Source organism: Vombatus ursinus, unplaced genomic scaffold, assembly GCF_900497805.2.
Source record: "Vombatus ursinus unplaced genomic scaffold, bare-nosed wombat genome assembly UNPS02000577.1, whole genome shotgun sequence".
Taxonomy (NCBI): Eukaryota; Metazoa; Chordata; class Mammalia; order Diprotodontia; family Vombatidae; genus Vombatus; species Vombatus ursinus.
In genome coordinates, this window is record NW_020940355.1 from 19,702,776 (window position 1) to 19,728,261 (window position 25,486).

Consider the following 25,486-nt stretch of genomic DNA (forward strand, 5'->3'; position numbering starts at 1 on the left):
TTTTACATATAAAAATTGGAAAGAGTTGAAAAATAATCCTGATAGAGGGCTTACTGAAATGTGTGAATATATTACAGTAGATATCTAAACCCGTAGGGGTTAACAAAAAAAAAAAATTCAAATTCTATCGTGAAGCCAGGGATGAACGATGGTGGTGAGGCAAAAGGTCACTTTAAAAGTAAATAATATTAAAACGAGTGTTCATGTATAAGAACACTTTCAAATTAACAAAAATGAAAGTTAAACTTGCATCTAGCTAAGTATCTCACATAAAAAAACTAGAGAAAGGGTAACACAGGCAACTTGCTAACAAAAATGCTACAAAAAAACTGCAGAGGTTTAACCAAAAAAGAATAAAGAAAAAAAAATCCGCAAAAATTTGTTATTTCCCATTCAGTCTGAACAGGAAGACATTTGCTAAATCGATTTCCTCCTTTGGGATAATGTACAAAATGTAATTCTCTGGTTTGCTAAAGGCAAGACCATCTACGTCACTTTAAGATGTAAAGAAAGGGTCATTTCTAGTTAGAGCATCCTCTGATCTCTTGGACTTGAAAACATATGAGTAATAAAACAAAATGAGGACCTCAGCTATGCTGTTCAGAAAGAGGAAAACGGGCTGCCTTCTCTGTAGTGTTTTGACTCATCACGGAGAAGCTGCTGCAAAGCACTAAGGCCTTGGAGCTAATGACAAGTCTTTATTCCTGCTTGTTCTACTGTCTTGTACATGAGCTCTCCCTCTGGGACAGATAGGAAGAAGTACACAATACAGAGCAAAAGCAAGAAGGGGAAAAAAGAACCTAATGTACATTATAAAGCAGTTCACTGTTCTAAGGGAAAAGAAAAAAAAACCACTTTAATGTTTAAGCACCAACCATGCACTAATTGGACTAGAATAAAGTTTCAAATCATGTTGATCGACTCATTTTTATTCTCTGCTAATGGAGCAGAAAACAAAAACAAAAACAAACAAACCCCACCAGCCTATGGAAACCAACACTGGGGGTATTTTTTTTTTTACTGGATATGAAAAGTATTCACATTCCTAGTAAGTGTCAATCTATGTCATTCTATTCCTATTAACTTCATTCCTCAACCAGCCACATTTGCAACATAAACCTCCCCATAACCCCCATGAAATAAAAGGATATCTATAATTATATGACATTCAGATCAAATTCCCCAACCAGATTTGAAAATAAATGATCATCTTTGTCAAAATTAAACACATGATGCTGCTGCTATGGATGGAAAGAACACTGGACTTAGTGCCAATAAATAACTGTAATGCCTTGGGCAAGTCCCTTTAGTTCCTGGGCTTCTGTATGAAGGGGATCCCATTTAGAATGGGATTTTTTTTTTCTCCTTTTAGGTAAGGCAATCAGGGTTAAGTGACTTGCCCAGGGTCACACAGCTAGTAAGTGTCAAATGTCTGAGGCCACATCTGAACTCAGGTCCTCCTGACTCCAAGGCCAGAGCTCTATCCACTGCGCCACCTAGCTGCCCCTACAAGTGGGATTCTTAACCTGGAGTCCATGTATTATTTAGAAAATATTTTGATAAAATTTGTTCCCACTATAATCCCATGTATTTTGAGTTACGTGCTATAAAAAATGATTCTGAAAAGGTAGTCTTCACTCACACTGACAAAAGGTGTAGGACCCATCAGTTCCCTATCAGCTATAAATCATAAAACCCTTTTAGCTCATATTTGCTACATGTTATAATGGCCTCAATTTGGATGTAGTATTCCGAGTGCTGCCCCTTGTGTGTAGGGGGTAGGGGGAGTGGGGTGGGAATTGTCTCTGAGCCTCCCAACCTGCAGAAGTGAAGAGGTTTAGGAATAGTTACAGGTTCCTAACATTCACCAACCTTTTATCTTCTTGCTGTCAATTGAACCAGCCAACCTCAAAGAAAAGCTAACGCTAGCTGGACCCAGGAGGACAGGAGCTGATGGACAGTGTCACACCTCAATGCCACAAAGGATGGAGCACAGATAAAGGGCAACCTATAAGAAAAGAATAAAAAATATTATTACTCAGACAGACCACTGGACTTTCTCAGCAAGGTTTTCACTACCACAAGCCAGATTCAGAGAGAATCTTCTCAGGAGACATTCCTTTCCTAGGACTCCCTCCTCGAAATATGAGGGTTGCCTTTAAAGTTCTTCAACTAAGCATACAATTCTAGTCTTTTGGGCTACGTGCTAAAAATTAGCTCCAAGCATGAGCAAGGAAGAGAACCATTACACCTTAGACTAAGACATGAGTGAGACACAGATAGGTGGCACAGTGCATAGGGAGTGCTAGGCCGAGTCTGGAAAATAAGTCTTCCTGAACTTCAGACACTTACTAGCTGGGTAATCCTAGACAAGTCACTTCAATACCAAGAAAACCCCAAAAGGGGTCACAAAAACTTGGACGAGATTCAACAACTAAGACACGAGTAAATGGCATCTCATGTGGGTAAAAAATTGGTATGGAGGGCATGGCAGGAAGGTCAGCAAAAGGAGGTTACCTCCAAGACAGAGGGGGAGCTATGAATGGGGTCAAATAAAGAAAAGACAAAAGTCAGCCTAAAATGTTTAAGAAAGGGAAAAAAAAGAAGGAAATCATAGAAGAATTATTTAAGGGATTATTATATTTTTTTCTTATAAAGAAAAGATATGGTGAGGGAAAGGAGTTAATGATAGCAGAACATACAAAAAGATTAAGATGAAATTAAATACTTTCCAGTCCAGGAACAGTAATAAAGCATAATACGCGGAAACTATTTGCTATTAAAGAATTTAAATACCACTAAAAAAGTATTTTTTAAAAAATCTCTATACTACCACAAACACTATCTGGAACAAATGGTTGCTTTAACATCCTTAAAAATTAGAAGACTTTAACTAGACTTTGAAGAATCAGTCTATAGCATCCAAACACATTTTTCTTCCCTCTTTTTCTCTGCTGAGGGCTAATTTGAATTTGAGAAAAAGCAAGTGCATCATTTCTTCATCTCCCCTCTCAATGAAAGGGAAAGGGACTCAACTGGATGGACCTCCCTCAGCTCAGAAACCAGTGGAATTCTCATATGATTCAATGAATAACAACTAACATGTTTGTTGTCTTCTTTCAGAAGCCTCAAGGAAATCTACAAAGCCGCAAGCCCATTGCCTATTTACCATCCTGAATTCTATACATTGACATTTACTGCTTGCTTACTAAAAATAAAATTTTAGAGCCAGAAATGAGTTTGGTGATCAAGTCCAGATAAGGAAAGTACAAGATAGGAATGACAGGATTTAGACCTTGTCAATGATACTAACACCATTAATTCTGTATACTCTCCAGTTCTCTCCAGGCTCCTACATTCAGACTTTCTCTATTATCTCTAACCTTCCTTTTGCAGGTTGCCCAGGATATAAAAAATAGGCAAAAGAACCACTCACTTACACACATCCACACCTTATTCTCAGGAAGATGGATGGAGGACCTCAACTTCACAAGCTCCTTTACAGGGCACATGCCAATGTTCAAGATGCCATCAAGACAATTTACAAAAGGCTCCATCTTAATCTCAAAACTAGATAACAAAATGTCCCTTTCAGATCATCAACCCCACCCATCCAAACCAAGGAACAATGCCTAAAGTCAAACAAAGTAAAAGTAGAAGGCACTCAAAGACAGTCTAGGTTTCTATTTCACTTTGTAAAGACTGGAAGATGGATTTGGGGAAAGGAAAGGGAGATTAAGACTTCAGAAGAGCCTATCATACTTTCATTCCTTAAAACCCCTGTAACAGCCAGAATGGGAAGGTAGAATATCATGAAGTTGTTCAACTTTTCCCCTTGTAATCTCAAAACCCTATTTTCTCTGCCAGAGAAAGAATTTATAAAGACTAAAAGAAATGCATAGGATGACAGTGTATAGAAAGGTTGTAACTTCTAATGGCAGGACATAGTCAAGCCATGGATCCAAAATACTTTTTTTTTTAAACTGGAATGGGAAAGGGATGTTTCTTGTTTGAAGTTGTGGGGTGTAGGGCGGGAGTTAATATTAGCAGAACAATGTTAGCATTACTATGAGGAACAAATCAGTAAAACTCAAAATAAACTTTATCTCAGCAAAATGAGATTAAAAGATGTAAATCACAAAAGAGAAAGAAACTACCCTCCTCTGATTAATTTAATCAGTCTGACATAAAATGTCTATCAAATGGAATATTTTAAAAAGAGAATTGAGGGGAGCCTTTTTTCACATTTTAATAACTAACATCAGATAATTAAGGTAGTTTAAAGTAGGCATCCCTTCGAGGCCAAAGATTTATTTCCAAGATGATACTGCCATTTCATCCTGCCTATGAAAAGTTTGACCTTAGTTTCAGTCCCAGCATTCCCTAAAAACTGAGAGCTGGGTAAACTTCATTGTTTCCTTTAAGTCTATTGATTTAAAGACTTCAAACTAAAGTGCTGAAGGTTACAAAACAGGCAACCCCAAGAAGAAATTCCAGACTATCTCCCCCTTTACTCAAATGAAGGATAAATTTGGGAAGGGATAAAGGAATAAATATAAACTTCTTCTAAGGCTCCTCTCCCATAGAGAGTCCAAAAAGGATAACTGGAAGAGCAGAGTCCTTGATGTAAGTTAGTTAAAGCTAAGATAAAGACAACTGGGATGGTCCCTCCCCTCCTACCAAGGATGTCCCCACCTAGAAAAGATAAGAGAACAATCATATGTAAGGCCAGAAAGAGAAGATTAAGAAGAGTGGTCCATCCAAGACAGACCAGATAACCCTGAAAGATAACAGATAAAGAGCAATGCAAAAATGAGATGCCCCAAACAAAAGGAGCCAGGAACAAACCTACTTCTGAGGAATCGCCAAGGACTAAATGCTTTCAACAGGCCCAAAGTTTAGAGTAGTTTTGTGTAGACCCATACGTCGAGGCCCTGAGACATTTTTGAGTAGGTTTAAGGGCTGGGAACGTACCACTGAACCAAGTGGATGAACAGCCTGGGTAGACTAATTAACTAAGAGACTAATTCAGGCAAGAGGAATTCAGATTTTAAAATGGTCTCAACACAGTATTGTGAGCTTAAGAAATGGGGTAAAAACATTTTCTGCTAAGAGAAGACTGATGACCATAGACAGTTTACAAGGCAAAGCAAGGAAACATTCAAATCTTTGCCTCGTACAGAGCTTAAGTGGGAACTGGCTGCTAGTCTGTGAGCAAAAAAGTCAGAAAAGATGGGTCCTTTATCTAATCCAATATGGCAAAGCCTATGCTCTCCCTCAGCTTGTTAACAGAGGGCACAACAGCCACACTGTCCTAATAAGTACTGCCTTGCGTGTGCTCTGAAGGCTAAGACAGCTGTGATGATGGCTTAAGTTCCAGGAAGTTGATGTGTTTCTTGGCTTCAAGACCAGTCTATTCCTTGGACTGAGAAGCAATCCATGAAAGCCACACCCCCCCAACCCCCCCCCCCCCCCCCCCCGCTTTTCAGGCTGGCATGGACTCCATAGTAAACCAGATCTTCCGAATGACATGCAGGGCCTTTCACCAAATGAGCGAGTACTTCACAATCCCAGGCACGATGAGTTGGCTCTTTAGCCAATTCTGGCTCTGGGCCCAGTAGGAGAGAAGAGAGTACTCGGAAAATGATGGAAGATGCATCTATTCTCAGAGCCTTTACAAAGGGGAAGAAAATGTCCATTTTGAAAGCAAGGAGGGAAGCACAGATTTCTATGTGTACACAGGTATGGATGGCCTCCACTACTAGTATATGCAATAGTCACCACTTGGTTCTCTTCTAGATTCTACTATATCCTTAATGCAAGAAGCCAGTTCCCCTCTATGATTTGGGACCCACAGATACATTTTTGTCCTAGGTATTCAGTGTCCAGTCCTTAGTGACTTATGTTTCTTTACTGTCTCCCATAATCCTTGGGCAACTAGGTGGTATAGTGAATAGAGTGGTGGGCCTGGAAACAAGAATCTTCCTGAGTTCAAAACTGGCCTGAGACACTCTCCTGGGAGAGTCACCTAATCTTGTTTGCCTCAGTTTCCTCATCTGTAAATTGAGCTGGAGAAGGAAGTGGAAAACTACACTCCAGTATCTTTACCAAAACCCCAAATGGGGCCATAAAGAGTCGGTCACAAGTGAACAGCAACAACAAAATCAGTAATGATTTAGAGCACATGACTGAAACAACTGAACAAACATAATCCTTAGACCTGAATAAAAGAAAATTATCCAGATCGCACCAAAAATTTATGGCAAAAAAGATTTGGAATATTGAAGTTTGATAGAAAAGTAATCAATGAGATAGGCATTGGATTTCAGTTACCTTTCTCTAAAAAAACTACTAAGCAAAGAAAGCCAAAAGGTACCCCAAAGTCTCTTTCCTGCTGATTCCTAGTTACCTGGAAACTCTGAACAGAAGCTGAGCCATGTGCTGTGAGCAGAAAAAACTAAAGGAAAACTAAGAAACTAAGAAAAAACTGGACTTATAAATGAATTTGAGCAGAGAATCCACATGGATTCAGGCAGGATAAGAAAAGCGGGGCAGAGGGAAACATCAAAACCAATGATGCATGGAAGCCCAAAAGCTAGAAAAATGAACCTAATAGGTAGAGTAATTAGCCCAATACACTCCAGTTAACTGCAAGTTAGTAACCTTAACTCCTAGCCCACCACCTCCAAAAAACGAGTTCATGAAATTAAAATGATTTAAAATCAGGGGTATTGCTGAAAGGTTTTCCTCAGGGTATAAGACTTCAAACAGTTTTCTCATTGTAAAAGACAGAATGGATGATCACTAAGGTCATCCCTTGCCAGACCCAAATCCTGTGAACAAGTTATCAATTCGTAATGTGTACAATGTACACTTCGGTTCTTAAAAAGCAAAGAAAATATTCAAACATATCTAGGGCTCATTTGCTACTTCCTCAGGAACACGGACAAGTCAGATATGAAATTTAGGGTGGGTAGGGCCTGCCTGCCTATAAAGTTATGTGCACAGGAAGCAAAACCACTCTGGCTGGTCTTTTGTATAGATCTCCAGGGGCTGCCCTGGTCATGACCTTCACTACCCAACAGTCCTCTCAAGACTGTGAGCAACTCTAAGCAAACGGTATTAGCACACTTTGCTGTGAATCACACAACAGCTCCTTAGAGGGTGCTATAGAACAATTCTCCAAATTTCTGTACACATAGATCCTTCACCCTTTCCCAAAAAGGTGTTCAACTTCTCTCTTTGCATCCTCTGTTGATATAAGGTATCTTAGTGAGCGGTAAATAAACAAAGGGAAGAAAAAAATTTTCCCTTAAGATTGTCTTTTTGCTAGCAAAATTCTTTTTCAACTTAAACACAGTCCAAGAATAGACTATGACCTATATAAAACACATGTCAGCTTTATAGAGAAAACAGAAACACAGAGTGAGAAATAAATAAATGTGGCTCTTACCAACTACTGTTTATATTTGGATGTGCCCTCAAATGGAGAGCATCACTAGATATAGAACTGTATAATAATGATGAGATTTCAGAATTCTACAAACTTAGGAACCGTAAACATTAAGATAAAATATCCTAGTGCAATGAGATTTTTTATCACATATTGGTATGATCTTTTCCCCCATGCAATAAGGAGATTCCTAAAGAAAATTTTTAAAAAATTATTTAAAGAAAAATTCTTTTGTTACACTTATTTTAATTGTCATACTATTTGGCCAGTGGGGTACATTTACTGAGTGCTGTATAAAACACAGCAGTGGATTCCTGCCTAAACTTATCCTCCAGTTATAGGATCTAGATTTAGAGCTAGAAAGAACCTTACACCTTATTTTTAAAATATTAATAATAATTTGACATTAAAAAAAGTTCAATCCTCCCATTCCTTCTTCCTTCATGCCTCTCTTTCTTGGAATAAAGGAAATGACAAAGAACACTAATTGTTAAGAAAAAAAGTTTTAATTTAAAGAAAAGAAAAGGTTTACTCCCATTCTCAATGCTCTTCTCCAGGGAGCACGTCTTATAGACAGGATTTAACTATTGCCAGATTCAGGAAGGCAGGAGACAGCTGCCACATGGCAGCCATTTGTTTAAAATGCACCACAGGAAGACATAGCCCCCACTGCTTTTCAGCTATCAAGGAGGACCTTTCTCCCTCAGTAACTTCTCTTTTCTTAAAGACTTTCCAGTTACCTGGCCATTGCACTCTGCTGTCATCATCATCATCCAGTGCTTATGGGAACACCTGAATTTTCCCCTATCATTCCAATCAAAGGAGACTGGGGTACAGGGAGCAAATGTGGTAAAAGTTGACACTCCTTTAAAAAAAAAAAAAGGTGGGGGGAGATGACCTATGGAGGATGAAGACCCTCCCTGCTGCTCCAGGCCCCTCCTGCCTGGAGGTTTACTGAAGGGCTGAAGCCCTGGACCCCAGTTACAATGGGAAGGACAACATAAAGGAGTTAGGATATTTGGAAATTACATTTCATATTTGATGAACGAGTCTGGCTCCAACAGCTATCTAGCCTTGCGACCTCTTTCCTCCATCTCCATAACATCCTCTTCTCCAGCAAGTAACCAAAAGTTTGCTTTCATCGCCTTTAACCCAGAGTTCAAGAGAAAGCAAATCTACATAACCATCTTTATCAAACACCTTTTCGAGAAAATGGCAATCTCTCACAAAAGAAAGTTCTAACCCTAATTTCACTGATATCCATATCAATTTACAAAATCTGGTTGGTGAAAAACACACACTAAATGTTTAACACTCTTGAGACTAATAAAACATTTTCTTCACTGGAACCTGGCATGGGATGATATTATATTCATTTCCATTTTTTAGATGAGAAAACAGAGGCCCAGATCAGTTATGTGGCTTACCCAAGGTCACACACACACAGCTGATTAAAAACCTGAATTCAGGTCCAAAAGCAGTTGTCTCACTCCGAGGCAAGAGTAAAACACTACAGCTTGTTGGCACCCTTACAATGCTGTTATCACTTGCAGGAAATAAAGTTCCATTAGTTGCAGAATATATTACACTTAGCTAGTCCAAATTAAACTTAAAATTTGCTTAATCACAGAAAGGTAAATTATTGCACATCAGTTGCTAAATAAAGCGGACAATTTTCCTTTTGTGTCATTTTGCTGAACACAGAGTCAGAAGAAACCTGGGGTCAAATCTTACCCCTTTATCTAACTAGTTGTGGTGCCTTAATTTCTCTGAACTTTGAAGAATCAGAGATCTAGCTCTGGAATTGGACCTTAGACCTCATTTTGCTAATCAAAAAACTGAGACTCAGTAGGCAGAATCATCGAATGCAGAACCAGAACCCAGGTCTTTTGACTCCACAACTAATGCTCTTTCCCATACTGTCACATCTATAAAATAGGCATAATTAACCCGGCCTTGTGAGGAGGGAGCAACATACTGAACGTAAATTACTTTGAAAGCCTTAAAATTACATAAAAGTCAACTATGATTTCCCACACTTGTATGTACATCCTGTCCATTCCAACTGTAGAACCCGACTCCTGTAGAACCTAAGTAACCTTCTGAAGCAAGGCTTTCCAAAATCGTAAACTAAATGGCCAGGGAGTATTTTGCTGGCTGCTATAAGAAAGGGTACATAACTATATTTGTTCAGTCATATTGACTGCCTTCCAATGAACAGGGAGCAGACAGATTTAGGTGATTCTCAGCAGCTCCTCCACAAAGAGCTGTATGTACTACCCCCTCAACTATACTGATACTTGAGTTACAGCTGGGAACACAAAGTTTCTACATTTCTTCCCTATATTTGCTAAAACTAGGCTCAAGATGAGTGAGAACCAAGGAATTTCCAGAGGTGGCTGTGTTCTAGGCATCACATTCTAGTGAAATGCAGGGTTTTAGCCAGAACAAACCAAAGCATAAAGAATTAAAAATGTGCTTTCAAGATTCTTCGCATCAGGGTGTGCACATACAGAATACAATGAGATGGTGGGGTGTTAGTCAATGATGCCTTCCCTTCTCAAATGATGAAGTGTTTTGTAACTTTCAGTTACAGGTTCACTGGATTTAAAACAATAGGGAAAAAAAGACATCTAGGGCAGCTGGGTGTTGCAGTATACAGAGTACTGGGCCTGGAGTCAGAAAGACCTGAATTCAAATCCAGCCTCTGACACTTCCTAGTTGGATGACCCTGGGCAAGTCACTTCACCCTCTCTACCTCAGTTTGCTCATTTGTAAAATGAGCTAGAGAAGGAAATGGCAAACTACTCTAGTATTTTTGACAAAAACAAAACCATACCAAACCAAATGGAGTCATAAAGAGTTAGACAGGACTGCAATGACTCAACAATGAGAAAAAGGAAAGGAAACACAAGCCTATTATGTGCCAGGAAATTCTACAAATATTATCTCATTTGGTCCTCACAACAAGCCTTGGGGGGAGATACTATTATTAACTGAGACAGAAAGAGGTTAAAGTGACTTACTTAAGGTAAGAGCTAGTGTCTGAGATTGGATTTTAACTCAGATCTTCCTGACTCCAGGCCTAGGCACTCTATCTACAGAGGCACCAGCAGCCTACTACTAAGCTCCAGAGAGTCCAAAGTTATATTATAATTAAAACACTAAGGGTCAATGGGCCAACCTTTATATACTGATATAAATTTATTCTGCTTTAGTCCCATCTATGGTACATCTTTGAGAGGGAAGAGAAAGACAGAAATTGCTAAAATAAGCAGGTGAAAACAAGTACATTAAAAGAATCTAATATAAAACAGGAGCAAATATTCCATGATTTTCTCAGAGTAAAATTGGTAATTCAAAAGCTGGAAATAGTCCATCAGAGTGGGTAGCAAGTTGTCCAAGACCCACCACCTTAATCCTGGCAACTGAAGAGGGGGTAAAAAAAAAGGTTCACTGCCAATTTTTACCCTTCTCATATAATAAGTTTTAATACCAGAGATACATCTCTAAAGGACGGAGTCATTGTGAGGATTATCACACTACTAAAGTAAATCAGAGGCACACACTCTCTCTTGGCTCTGCTTTATGCCTTAATACTTCATTCCCTGGGGTGTCTAATTGTTTCATTTTCTCTCTAATAGAAAAGGCCTATATTTCCCTCCTTCACAGTAAATGATAAAACCAGTGTCTGAGGAATATGCTAAAAAGAGCATTTGTTCATTTATGCTGATCAGCACTCATGATCCTGGCTCAAACACATAAGTGGTGTTGACACAGCTAACACGTATATAGGATTTACTATGTGCCAGGCCCCATGTTAAGCACTTTACAATTATCTCATTTGACTCTCACAACCACCCTGGGAGGCAGGCATGTATTATCCCCACTTTACAGATGAGGAACCTGAAGCAAACAGAGGTTAAGGGACTTGCCCAGAGTCACAAAGCTAGTGAGACTGAATTTGAACTCAGACCTTCCTAACTCCAGGGCCAATATGGGCTTGAGCTAAAATTGGAAAAACCTCTAAATATGATCTTCCCTTCTTCTCAACAAGGTTCTGTAGGAACCTGCTCCATCTCCTACTTTCCAATCACAAAGAAAAAGGAAGGAAAAATACCAATCTTTCAGGAACCTTCCCCTAAACTATCTTATACCTGAAGGACAAATCAATCTGCCATCAGAAATAAACCTATGACTCACCACAGCCTTGAGACATCAAGGAAGTGGCACCTATCCTCACAGCAGCACACACAAAAGGCTGCGCAAGAAGCCAATAAACCATTTATGCAGTGGCAATGACTGCCTCAGACTGTTCAAAAATGTCAAACTCAAATATAAAATTATCCCTACTGGCCATATACTGACTTAAAAACCACAAATTAACATTACCTATATTGTATTGCATTTGCACTTATGTTGTTAAATATTTCCCAATTAAATTTTATTCTCGTTCAGCCCCACTCTCAGCTACAGGTCAAATACTATGACAGTGAAAACCTCTGCAGAATGAGCAAAGATTTCCAAGCCCCACCTGATGGCAAGCAATACCTAATAAAATAAAATTCAAGTCAAGCATATGACCCGTACCATCAATTATCAATATACAAACTCTATATCATAGACTAGCTGTGTTTAAAACAAAACAAAAACACAATTCATCCTCCCCAAGCACTAATGTATCTTAAGTCTTTCAATGTACTTAAACCTCCTAGAATTAAGCACCATAGAATGATGGTGTCCAATTCTTTCCTATCACTTGAAGCTACAGAGAAAAAAGGACACATTGTTGTTCTGGGAGACCATCTACATTCCTTTTATCTTTTCTTAACAGTTTGCCACCCAGTGTTACACGGAGACCCCAGCTGCAACAGTCTACCCTTTTATCTTTAGCTGACCATGCAACACCCTGAAGCTGACTGAGGTCTAGATTTCCTGCTGCTTGCCTACAGGGGCTATTCAACTTGTTTAAATATTACTTGCCTGCGAGCCTTGGACCAAAGCCCAAGCAATACCTACCCAGCATTCATTTCAACGTGTACTTTAAAGATCTCCAAAGTCCGATGTACTATGCCCTGCTTCAATTCAGGTGGGGCTTTTGATGCTTTAAGAAAGGTGCCATTTTCCAGGTTCACCTACATTTTGTTTTCCATACAAATATTATCATCATACAAGTTATCAGGATAAACTTAAGTTTATAATGATTATTATTAAGCTAATGTTTGAAAACCAATGGAATAAAAAAAAAGTATGCGTGCTCTTCTACACCAAAATAGGTGGTGATGCTTTACTTTTATCTGCATATGTCTTTAAGGTGGGTCTGACTATCCACCTCCCTCAACCAAGCCAAATGCTGAGGGCTTGAAGGGCTTTCCTGTGAAAGGTGTTTCCAGGGCAGTAAACAGTAATGGATGCCTTACTGATGCATTTAAAAAGCCCAATGAGAAGGTCGTGCAGCATCAGTTAGCTGTACAATAAACAGAACTAACATTAAATTCACCACATATCAGCACACGAGGTATCTGACTGACTTTCTCTCAAGAGGTCACATGGTGTAGCAGATAGAATGCTGGACCCAGGAGTCAGGTGACCTCGGCTGAAATCCACCTCAGAACAGTTCAGTTTCCTTATCTGTAAAATGGTGATAATGCTACTGGCACAGAGGGTGTTGTGAGGAAAGCTCTTTGCACAACTTAAAAGTACTATATAAATCTAAGTAGATTTTATTATTACTATTATTTCTTCCTTTGGAGGAGATTAAACTGAAAACCTGAGTACTTCCTACAGCATTACATGGGCAGGTATCTGGGGAATGAGATTTTTTTTTTAAGCAATTTGACTTTAAAACAACACTACAGTTCATTTCCTTGGAACAAGGAACATTAAAATGAAGAAGGAAAGAGTAATAAAGCTCAGGCTCACTCCTTAACCTCATCTGTAAAATAAGGAGATTGGACCATAAGACCTCTATGGTTGTTCCCAGTTCTAAGATGTCTACGGCAGAGGGAAGGAAAGAGCAGGCATACAGATGAAGACAGATTAGAAAATGGTACAACATTAGCTATGAAAATTAGTTTGTGGGCCAAGAAATTCATAACAGCTTTATACCCATGCTTATGATGTTCCACCTTAGTTCCAGTATTGAGGAAATTTCAGAGAAGCTATGCAAGAAACTAAAAGAGCACCTGACAAGGCCATGTGTGAAGGGAAGGCTTTTTTCTCCCTACTCCAAAAGAAACCTGTTAAGATGGCAGATGAAAGACAGCAACTCAGCTGAGCTTTCCCAACATTTCCCTCCAAACAACCTAATACTTCAAATCAAATTTTGGAGTAGCAGAACCAATAAAAGGTCAGAATGAGACATTTTTCCAGCCTCAGACAAGGAGGAGGTCAGTAAGAGGTCTGTGACACCAGGGTAAGAGGCCTATCCAGAGCACTTGTACCTGGTGGTGGAGACAACAGCAGCAGCTTTGGGAGCTCTCAGCCCAGAGATGGTAAGGGGGGTTGGACAACTGGTCAGAAAGAAATTACAGTGGACCCTTTGCTAGCACAGGGTACAGCTGGTATTAATTGGCAACAATAATGTAATTCCAGGACAGAGAGGTATGGTTGCGGTAGATTTATAAGGGAGCAGGGGACATGGTCACCATCATAAAGCTGAGAAGAACACTAGTACTTGTGGCTGCAGGAGAGTAGGGGTACTGGTCACAGTTCCAGAACCAAAAGGAGTGGTAGCAGATTGCTGTCACGGGGGAGCAGGGACCTTTCCTGGGTATAGACTAGAAGAGCAGTGGCAAAGAAGACCAAGACAGAAACTTAGAAGACAATGACATTAAAACATCTACAAGCAAAACCTCAAGGAAAAATGCTAACTGAACCCAAGCCCAAAAGAAATCTTGGGGAAAAAAATCTTAGAAGAGTTAAAGAGATAAGAGTAGGAAAAACTGGGGAAAGAGATGTATGGTGCAAGAAAATTAGGAAAAGAGAACTAACAGTTTGGTAAAACAGGCACAAAAACAAAATACAACAAAACAAAAAACAAACAAAGAAACCTTGAAAAACAGAACTGGCCTAAAGCACAAAAATTCACTGAAAAACTCCTTAAAAAGCAGAATAGGACCAACAGAAAGCCATGACCACAAAAAGAACCTACACATAAGAAATTACCAATGAAAACTGCACCAGTATCTTAGATCCAGAGGGTAAAACAGAAAATGAAAGAATCCACCAATCACCTCCTGAAAGATCCCAAAATGAAAGCTCCAAGGAATATTATAGCCAAATTCCAGAGAAAATATTGCAAGCAGCCAGAAAGAAACAATTCAAATATTCAAATCACAGGATTTCACAAGATTTAGCAGGTTCCACATTAAAGGACCTAGAAACTTGAAACAGAAAGACAAACAAAGTTTCAGGGAAACAAGATTTTGCTAAACAAAAAATAAATTTAAAAAAAGGTACAAAAAATTTTACATCAGGTTTCTCTGATAAAGGCTCCATTTTTCAAATATAGAGGGAACTCAGTCAAATTTATAAAAAGAGGAGCCATTCCCCAACTGACAAATGGACAAAGGATATGAATAGGCAGTTTTCAGAAGAAATCAAAGCTATCTATACTTGCATAAAAATGTTCTAAATCACTACTGATTAGGAAAGCAAATTAAAACAACTGTGAAAGACTAGGTTACTCAAATATAATGATGTAAGATAATTCCAAAGGACTCAGCATAAAAAAAATGCTATCCCCCTCCAGAGAGAATTGATGTACTGAGTGAAAAATGAAATTTAGCTTTCTTGCTTTTTCATTTTTGTGTATGATGTGGCTAATATGGAAATTTGTTTTGCATGATTTCACATGCATTGATATCATTTTGCCTGCCTTCTCAATTGGTGGGGAAGGAGGGATGGGAGAGAGAAAATTTGGAACTCAAATTTAAAAACAAAAGAATGCAATAAATAAATAAATAATACATTTGTTTTGAAAAGAAGAGGCCTCTTATGTTTACAAGTCACTCACTTGCCCAGGAGGCCAGAAAAAGAACAGGAGCTAGCTAACCGGTCTAATCCTACATGCCAAACAGCAGCCTTTAGCATCCTCAATTTCCTTCTAGCCACAGAGTTAGAACAGGTTGTTCTAAAGGTTCCAACAGACTTTTGAAACAGCTGTATCCAAAGCACTCACACAAGGATGTTTCAGTAAATATGCCTAAAGAAACTTTCCCAAGGTATCTCAGAGGGTACCATTTCAAATCCAGAAAGTTGAGTTCTTCCTCCTCTTCCCTTCTCCCTTTCCCTACCCACACGAAGCCTGGCATACATAGTGCTGCAACACTGGTTTCAACCCCCCATCTACTCCATGATTACAATTCAGACAATATAAAAGAGATAAATTGTTTCCTAAAAATCTGAAAAAATTATCTACACCATAACCAGTGTCCTTATATACCTAAAAACTGCCTACCAGATATCAACTGACAGTTGAATGAAAGATGAGAAAATAGAGGCATCTAGCATAGAGTACAACAGCCAACTCACTACTCTTCACTGTTACATAGCACTTTAAGGGAAATAAAGTATTTTCCTTAGAAAAGAACATTATTATTCTCTTGATACCGATAAGGAATTTCTGATGGGATGGGAGAGATTTTTAAGTTGAAGAAAGACTAACAGATGGAATAGTCTGAAGGAGATGGACAAAAGAGTTACTTGGTATTAACACTGAATATGTAAAAGCATTTATCTGTATATATTCTCTGGATACTTTCATAATTAAATTCTGCTTAGAAAATGTATCAGAAAATGTGATGTGGGGAAAAAAACTTACATAAACCGTCACACAGCCACAAAAGACTACATACAACTTATAAGCCTTTAAAGACAAACATCTTGATACAAAGAGATTATTTTATAAATAAATTTAGCCAGCATTCAACAGGATTAAAGAAAAGTAATTTAGGTGACCCTGACCTAGGTTCTTAGTTATTCCTGTATGCCTGAACCATAGGTTTCTGGACCACAAGTCTTTATTATTTAAAGTTTTAAAAGCCTGAGGCAAAAACAAAGATTTGGGTGTGGTCGTGCCTGCAGGCACAGGGATGTACTAGAGGATTTCTGGAGGTAATTAACTTCCTGCACTATAATTCTTCATATACTTACTCAGTCCTATGCAATAGTTTCAAAGTACAAAGGGAAATAACAAGTAACTGACTTGAGGCTGTGCCTAAGCCATCTTGATCTCTCCTACCTTAGTCATTACTGCCATGCCCGGCCTACCCACCAAACACCAGGACTGATTTGGCTTATCTTAACAATCATGGCAGCAGCATTGCTAGTAAGCCTTAGAACCAGGAAAAGTTGGGTTCAAATACCACCTCTGACACTTACTGGCTTTATAAACCTGGGTAAATCATTTAACCTTGCCAGGGCCTCACGAACCTCTCTGGCAACTCTCTAAGATTATACATTACAGAGAAGGTGCTAACTTACATTGGTAGAGGGAGTTGTTTGCTTGGGAACCAATGAAATCACAGATCCAGTCCCTCTCCTTAAAAATGGAAGCCATCTCAGCTCTCTGAAGATCACAAATCTAAACCCAGAAGGGTTTCAGAGACCAGCTAGTCCAACCTGCCTCAATGACTCAATAACAGGATAGTAAGTGACAAACAATAGAACTGAGATTTAAACCCAAATTAATACCAAAACCAGTGGCCTTTTCAAAGGCTCCATGTTGTACAAATGGATTGCCAGAAAAATAGATATGGTAGTAACTATCCCGGAAGACTCAGTTCCATCTTGGGAGAAACTGGGATTTCCCAGGGGCATTCTGACCAAAGAGTCTTCCTTTCCCTTTTCCCCACTCAATTCTAGGAAAGCCAAAGACAGTGGATAGGTAAATGTTTGTAGGACTAGGGGATGGAGAACAGACAAAAACATAGCCTCTTTGGTAAAGCAGAGGTTAGGAATGAAAGAGTAGGTAAGGATGCAGTTTTAAGGGGTGAAGGAAGAAAACTGAAAGACCTCAATGTTCTTTTCATCTACTACAGGTGAAGGATATTAAGGAGTATGATTAGGTGGTTAAGAGAGAGAAAAGGAGGGGCAGCTAAGTGTCTCAGTGGATAGAGCACCAGCCCTGAAGTCAGGAGGACCTTAGTTCAAATCTTCCCTCAGACACATAACACTTACTAGCTGTGTGACTCTGGGCAAGTCACTTAACCCCAACTGCCTTAAAAAAAAAGAGAGAGAGAGAGAGAGAGAGAGGGAAAAGGAAATGGGACCAGATTATACAGTCTCAAAAGACTCTAGACTAATAGCCATCATAGAGCAGATAATATGAAATGGGGCTTTATCGAAATTAGCCTGACAGTGAGATGTGGGATGGGAGTGGGGTGCAAGGAGACATCATAGGTGGCCATTATCGTATCCAGGTTATGAGGTGATAATAACAGTGAAAAGGAGAGGAAAAAGCAAAGATATTTCAGGAAAGAAATGCCAGGATTGGTGATAAGACAAAAATCAATGACAAGAGAACCTAAGTTGCACACAAATCTCCTCACTCCAGGATTCAAGGTGGCCAGTATAAGGCAGACATTCAAATATTATGAAAAACAATATAAAATTTAAAATAGTTGCCATGTTATGCCACCAAACAAAGGCCTACAGACTCCTTCTAAGAATAATATTATATTTTTAAATGCTTAAAATACACGGATGACTACAAGTTTCTAATTTAACATAGATCTGTGTTGTAATGGATTGTTATTTTTGATGCACGGAATTTGAGGTGACATCAAGAAGATAGTCTGTACACAGCTGGAAATAAGAAACTAGAATGAAAATGAGAGGTCCGGGTTAAAGATGTTGATGCAGGTTTTGATCTACATAAGAAGGTGAGTAAAGTCATGCACTAATCCCAAGGTAGAGAAAAGAACACTGGGCTGGAGAACAAAACCCTGGGAGGCACCCAAATTAAAGGATAAAAAATGTCAAGAAAGCCAAGTGCAGGAGTTTCAACAGGGGATGAAGACAATGAAAAGAAGAGTTTACCAGGTTTCACAAGATCCCCGGTTTCAAGGGGAGCAAACACAAAATGGTGAGGACAGAAACTAGTGGAGTAGGGGGGAAAGGCTGGATTGGAAGTTTGGGCAGCCATGTGGAGTACTCAATTCTAGGAATTTGACAATAAATGGAGAAAAAATAGATGGTAGCTTCAACTGAGCAAGATCAAGACACAAATTTGAAGACAGGAAGGATGAGCATTTTTGATGGCAGCTCATGGCAATGGGGTCGGGGGAGTGTGAGGAGAGGCACTGTGTGGAAGGAGAAAGGGAGGAGCCATAAGCAGGAGGGTGTGGATGCTAGGTCATTAGAGGTTCTAAATGCAACTGGATGGGTTTATGTTAAAGGTGAAAGTGTTCTCTGAGGGGGAAAGTAACTTGTGGGAGGGGGAAGAGATGAGAGAGAGGGAGGGGCTGAAGTGGAGATACATTGTTTAAGCAGAAGGGAACAGAAATTGGTTTCAAATGATTCAATTAAATCCAACATTTATTAAGTGTCTACTATTTAAGACAGTAATACTCAAAACATTCCCTGAGTCCCTCAAACAGCTCATATTGAACTCGGGCAGTTCAATACATAGTATGTAAGTGTAGTACAAAGAAAACTGAGACAGAAGAGTAAGGATCAGGGAAGGTTTTCCAGGAAGTGGCCCAGAGCACAGCTTTAAAAGGAAGGTAAGGATTCAAATAGGTGGAAATGAAAGCCTGCAGAAGGGCTTGTGAAAATTTTTAGGGAGGGAAGTCAAAAGTGGTCCAAACTCATTTCAAAGGGCCTCACTTGAGGACTTAGAGGGCCCCATTTGGCCTCGAGGCCACAGGTTCCCCACTCTGTCTAGTCTATCTATAAAGTAGGTTGAATTATCTGTGGAGAGTATACCTAGTTTCAATTAGTTGGAGAGGCACTGAGGAAAAACATCAATTTAAAGGGTAGCAATATATTTATTACTTTTCCTCCCAGAGCTTCCTGATTGACCTATTTAGTATCTACCTTTCCAGTTCAGGGAATTAAGCCATGCTGAATTTACAAATAATTACAGGACTTTCTCACAGGTTCAGCTGGTCAAAGTAAATATGCATAAAGAGGCAAAGCATTAAATTGCTCTTTTAAGGTCACATCTTTATTTTCTTTTGCTTAGATTTTCATCGAAATGTATTTCAGTTATCTGTTAGTGTTCCTAAGCAAATTAAATCATGAAAAGTAAATGGGGTGGGAACTAAGGGAATAGAACTGATTAGACAACTAACTAAAGCAAACGAGATATTCCCTTTCTCCATTTTCTTTTAAATTGACTACAATCTAGTGCAAGTATTACCTACTGAAATGAGAATTACTGAGACAAAATGAATAGATATATGTATATGCCTTAGCTGACTCTGGTTTGCAAATCTAAACCTGGTTTGCAGGAAATTAAAATAAAAATTTCAGCGATTCATACTTTTCTGGAATGAAATGTTAAGTTCAGAGCTACACAAAGCTTAACAGCTGTTCCCAGCCAACAAGAAAACTAAAAGGGCTGATGCTATCTTTATCCTCTACCTCCTAAACCTAAAGTCAAAGTTGGTACTATCCAGGGCATAACTGCCAAGAAGCTGTCTCAGTTCCAGTCTGCTGCGCACAGGAGACAAAGGAGCAGATGCACGGAGCCAGAAAAATGTAACTAAACAACAACAAATAAAACCCACCTAAAAGACCTCACCCCCAAAAAAGACATTAAAAATGAAAAATTTGTTAATGTTTCCAAGGAATTAAAATTATTTTGAAAGGTACTTCTGCTTATCACTTGGACAACAATTTTCATCCATTTAAAGAAGTTAGGAAGATCAGAAAAGTATTGCTTGTCCCTCCTCTGCAACAAGCTTCTTTTCTTTTGAATTTTTTTTTGGGGGGAGGGGAGGGATTTGAAGAGCAAATATGCATCTCATTTAATATTTGATTCCCTAAAGACCCTCCAAACCTCTCTAGAACCAGTTATACAGACAGACACATGCAAGGACCGAGAAAGAATCAAGACAGTAACAGTGGCATGTATTATTTATTCTTCTTCACAGGCATCAAGTTTGTACTCCCATTTAACTGGGAAAATTTTTAGTCCTTGCTTCTGAAAACCACCTCCCATTATCTCTTTATTCACCCCACACCCTTCAAGCCATTTACCAACAATACAATTATTGTATATTTTTAACAGCAACTGCTTCATGACCACGAATGCATCCAAGGCAAATATTCTGCCATTAGCCCACTACACATCCATAAACCACCAACAATCCCTCTGTAAATGTGAACTGAAACGGAGAGAACTACATAGCTCCCAAACACAGTCTAATGTTTTAAAAGGTTGACAACTGCTCCTAAAGCCTGGGGAATTACAACAATAAGATACAAGTCTGTCTTTTCTGTATTGTGTGTGAGAAAACCAGTTCTCCTTAAGCCCTTCTCCATAAACTGGACAGTTTAATTGATTATACAGTTATTTTTGTATTACGCAGTAAATTTTGCATTCCTTGGCTCCTAATTCTTCCTTACCCCAAGCCCCTCCCTGAGTCATCTTGGAGTCTGAGTGAGAAAGTGGATGGCTGAGGTGCAAACCTCATCTCTACTAAACTGCTGGAGAAAACAACTCAGTCATAGAAGATCAGAGCCAGAAGGAGCCTTGGAAATCTTACAACCCCTCTGTTTTACATGAGAAGAAACTGAGGCCCAAGGTCACACAGCAGGAGGTAGGTCACAAAGCTGAACTCTCACTCCAGTTCTCTTTCCACCACGTAACATATGGACTTCTAAACAAAGATGCCCAAATAACATGTTTTCCAGGCAGTTTTTCTGGATTATGAACGATGCCCTAAAGACGTAGCAAATAGAAACAATTCTGCCTTACTTCCACTCTCTTCTCTACAGCAGTTTTCTTTGTCTTGCCATTTAGTGTCTAGGTTTTTCTGAAAAGAAAAATTCTTCACTGTAAAATGATGATTCTGCACCAAAGTTATTCACCAAGATAAATATATTAATAAGAAATACATAATAAGTGCCAAAAAACACAAGAGGGGCAGACTGTAACAACCCAAAAGTTTCAGATCAAGAAACCCATGGGAGTAAATAAAGTCAAATACACTATCCTCTCATGCAGGGACTCCAAATGTAGCAAAATCCAGCCTTGTGTAGGAGAGACAGATGGCTGTCACAGCTTTGGGCAGGATCATGATATAGACTATTTTTATTTATTTTGTCATAGGTTCCCCTCCAAAGTCGGGGAAACCAAAGTTAGGTTTGCTTTAGTTTTCCTCTTGGTGATGGAATAAAGGTTTCAATACAAAACTAGGGAGGAAAAAAATAGCAAGATCACTGCTTTTATCCTAGGAAAATGCTATGCTTTAACATGCAAGTAACTTGCTGTCAGCAGGACACTACCAGCCAGACAGTGAGAAAGCCAACAGCATGACAGACCCTATTCTCCCCCCACTGGAGAAGAAAAGATGAAGGGAACGTGGACAACAACTTCTTTTTCCTCTTTTAAAAAAGCTACACAAATTAAACCTGAAGCCAACTCATTCACATTTTGATTAGGAACTTACAGAAACCTTTTGTATTACAACAGACTAACCCATACAAGAAGAAAGAAGGGCTCAGTGGATGGACAAGTCCACATGTGGGGGTTCTATTGGTCTTCTGGGGGTCGACTTCTGCCTATCACTTTCCATCCAGGATAGTTCAAGATCTCCATCTCCCTGTTCATACACATGTACAGACTTTTAAGTGCCTCCTGGGGAGGAAGGCTTAAGGCTCAGGCACCCCTCACCTCTTGACTGAGTTCCTTTGGGAGAGAAGGAGAGATGACAGTTGAGGTGATTTTCCTAAAAAGGCTCAAGTTTACATACAGTTCTTGGAACCTCCTTAGAACCACTAGGTATGTCACATTCCATCACCCCTGGTGCTTCTGCTACGTGGCAAAGAAAGGTAAACACTCCTGAGATAAGGTAATTTAAAATAAGTGGAAATCTCAATCTTCTCCATTTTTCACCCTCCAAAAAATCCTAACAAAAAACATGATACGTTCCACCTTTCTTTCTACACTCTCTTCAACAGTCAGAGGTGAAGACTTAATCTGTTGTGTTTTGTTTTTTGCTCAAGAGACAGCCTAAGTTTAAAATATTAAGCCGCTTGAAAAATCAAGACAAGCTTTAAAACAATCTCCCAATGAATGAACTCTCCATTCCCTATCCGGATCAAATGAAGATATACATCCAAAGCATATATTACACCCTTCATATTCTACCTGGACTGGCCTACTTGCAGTTCCTTGTGTCCTCACCTGAAGTTGACTCCTCAGCACTCCCAGTCTATTTGAAACCTCCTACCGGAAAAGCCTCTCCTGATCTCTTCTATTTAGTGCTCTTTACTCTCCAAATTAACTTGTGTTTACTTATATCTGTAAATGTTGTATTTACAAATTTTATCAGCTTGCTACTATTGTTCCTATTTGGGAAACATTAATGTCAAAAAAGAGACACTCAAACCATTCTAAAATCCCCAAAGACTCCCAAGTGTCATGCTTTATATAACTAAAACTTGCTTTACTCCCTCAGTTATGCACCAAGCCTTTTATGGTTTAGGTCTCCTTCTGCACACTGCTACAGACTGTCCACCTGGCAGTCATTTATTTTCAAGGGCTAAAGAGAGAGTTCTAAAACAACTGCTCAGTTCTCTATCTACAACCAAAACTATCACCTTCAGCCTAGAGGCCACATGTGGCCCTCTAGCTCCTCAAGGGTGGCCCTTTGACTGAATCCAAACTTCACATAACAAATTCCCTTAATAAAAGGATTTGTTCTGTAAAACTTGACCGTAGTCAAAACGCCACATCCAAGCACCTGGAAGGCCACAAGTGGCCTGGAGGCTGCAGGTTCCACACCCCTGATCTATAAGCTTTCTTCTCCCTTCCCTCCCTCCCCCAAGTTTGCAGAATCTTCACTTCTCCCTACACTTTGTTATAAAAAGGAACAGCAGCCTCTGCATCGCTGAGGTTCCATCTTTTTGGCATCACTTATTATTTGCTACTCTACCAACATGCACCAAGCAAATCTCAGGTGATTCATATATCATGTCCCTCCTTGCTGTGTAAAATAAACACATGCATGCTCAGCTCTATTTCTTTATCAAAGGAACTCCAAAAGCAACACATCCTTCTTTAAATCTTCTCCTTTTCAGCTCTCTCTCAGGACACAGGCAGTCAGTCCTTACTGTTCCCAAAGGGCTAGTACATGGATCATATGACTGCTGTAATCCCTCCAATAAAAGCAGTCATTGTCAATGTATTCCTTGAAATCCTGGCTGAAACCAACAATCAAGTAACATTTCCAATTCTCATCAACCCAAATGTAACCATTTTCTTTTCCCTCTTTTCTCCCTACTTCCCTTGCAGTACCAATAAATGAACTAAGTTACCTGACCAATTCTTAAAGAGCAATAGCAATAATACCAAGGCTCTAGAGATGAGAAAAACAAAAATCTAACAGTAACAATGAAGCTAACATATAATAGTGTTCATTAAATGTGAGGCCTAGCTCCAAAATGACAGGTCAACCAATTTTAAAGTCACTTTATCTAACTAAAGTCACACTCCTTCCTACCCCCATCCTTCCAGTTGGCTTTCAGTAAAGCAGATAAGCTCATTGCACCCATGATGAAGGGAGGCCAGCAGCTGTTCAAACCCATGTAGGAGTCCTTCCCTCCCCACTTCCCCCTCCCCCTGCCAACCTCTCTGACAGTTGTCCTTGCAGCTCTCTCTACCTATACAGCAGATGTTATAAGAACACCAACTCAAACTGAGCTACAATAAAAATAAACTCCAGGTCATTTCCACAGGTTATCCAATATAACTGTAGCACAAGACTGAATGAAAGCATTAACAAGTTACTCTTCTACTCCCCACTATCCCATAAAACATTCTTTTCTCTCTCTCTCTCTCACACACACACACACACACACAAAATTTTTTTTCAGGATGCTTTTCACTCGCCTCACAAATAGAAACCACTGTTTCCTAAATGCCATTACTTCATTCTAACAAGCAGGCAGAAAATAACTAAAGAAATTTATAAATTGAATAAATTGAAATTATCTCTGAAGGCGTTCCTAACCCCTGTTCTATCACACTACTCCTTCCACCCACAACATGCACTGTGCTGTTTTCACAAAATTTCAAAAAGGACTATTTCCAAAAGAGCACCACTTGACCCCAGAAATAAATCCTACTTGATTCAGGAATTTGAAACTTTAAGTTAAACTTATTCGTGTGGTGATTACATCATAGCAGATCTATGTATATAATTTGCTGAATGATAAATTATACCCTTGGGAAAATAAAAATTCTTAAATAGACAACACTTTAAAAAGCAGATAAAGTTAGAATGTTTTGAATGTGAATGTAAGCCAGCACAGAAAGAGCCTAGAGACCCAAATTCTGCTCCTGGCCCTAATATTTACTAACTTTTTACTAACAATATAAATGACAATGAGAAAATAATAAGATGGGAATGCTGCTTGTCCTATAACTACCTAACCTTCAGAATGCATTCAGGTTTGCCTGGTTCTAAGCTTCACTGCTCTACTACACCAAGCTAGGAGTAATTACCAATGGGTTCAATTTTTACAACTCAGACCCAGTAATAGTCCGTTGGGCACTTGTATTAAAAACCAAGCACTTAGGAATGTTTTACCTGTAGTCCTATCTGACCCTTATCGTTTTCAGAACTGGAATTTCTATAATGATGTCCAAAAATATGGACTTCTCAAAAGTAGTCTGAGAACTATCAATATAATAACTTGGCATTAAATTACTGCATCAGTTTCTGTCAAATGGGAGCTTTTGCTACTAGGAAGAACTTCGTTTACAAACCATGAGAAAACACCCAGTAGTCCTGTTGAGAACACATTACATCTGGAGTACTATATTCACTTCTGGGCACCATACTTTAGAAGGGA

General features: G+C 39.1%; 1 protein-coding gene across 8 annotated transcripts in view; it reads right to left on the bottom strand.

Annotated features, from left to right (window-relative positions):
• RREB1 (ras responsive element binding protein 1) overlaps positions 1–25,486 on the bottom strand; it is a 146,614-nt gene that overhangs the window by 79,259 nt on the left and 41,869 nt on the right. For all 8 annotated transcript variants that reach the window (XM_027838004.1, XM_027837926.1, XM_027838254.1 and 5 more), the window contains exon 2: positions 1,873–2,008. The gene's annotated coding sequence lies outside the window, so the exon portion shown is untranslated. The remainder of the gene's footprint in view (positions 1–1,872; positions 2,009–25,486) is intronic.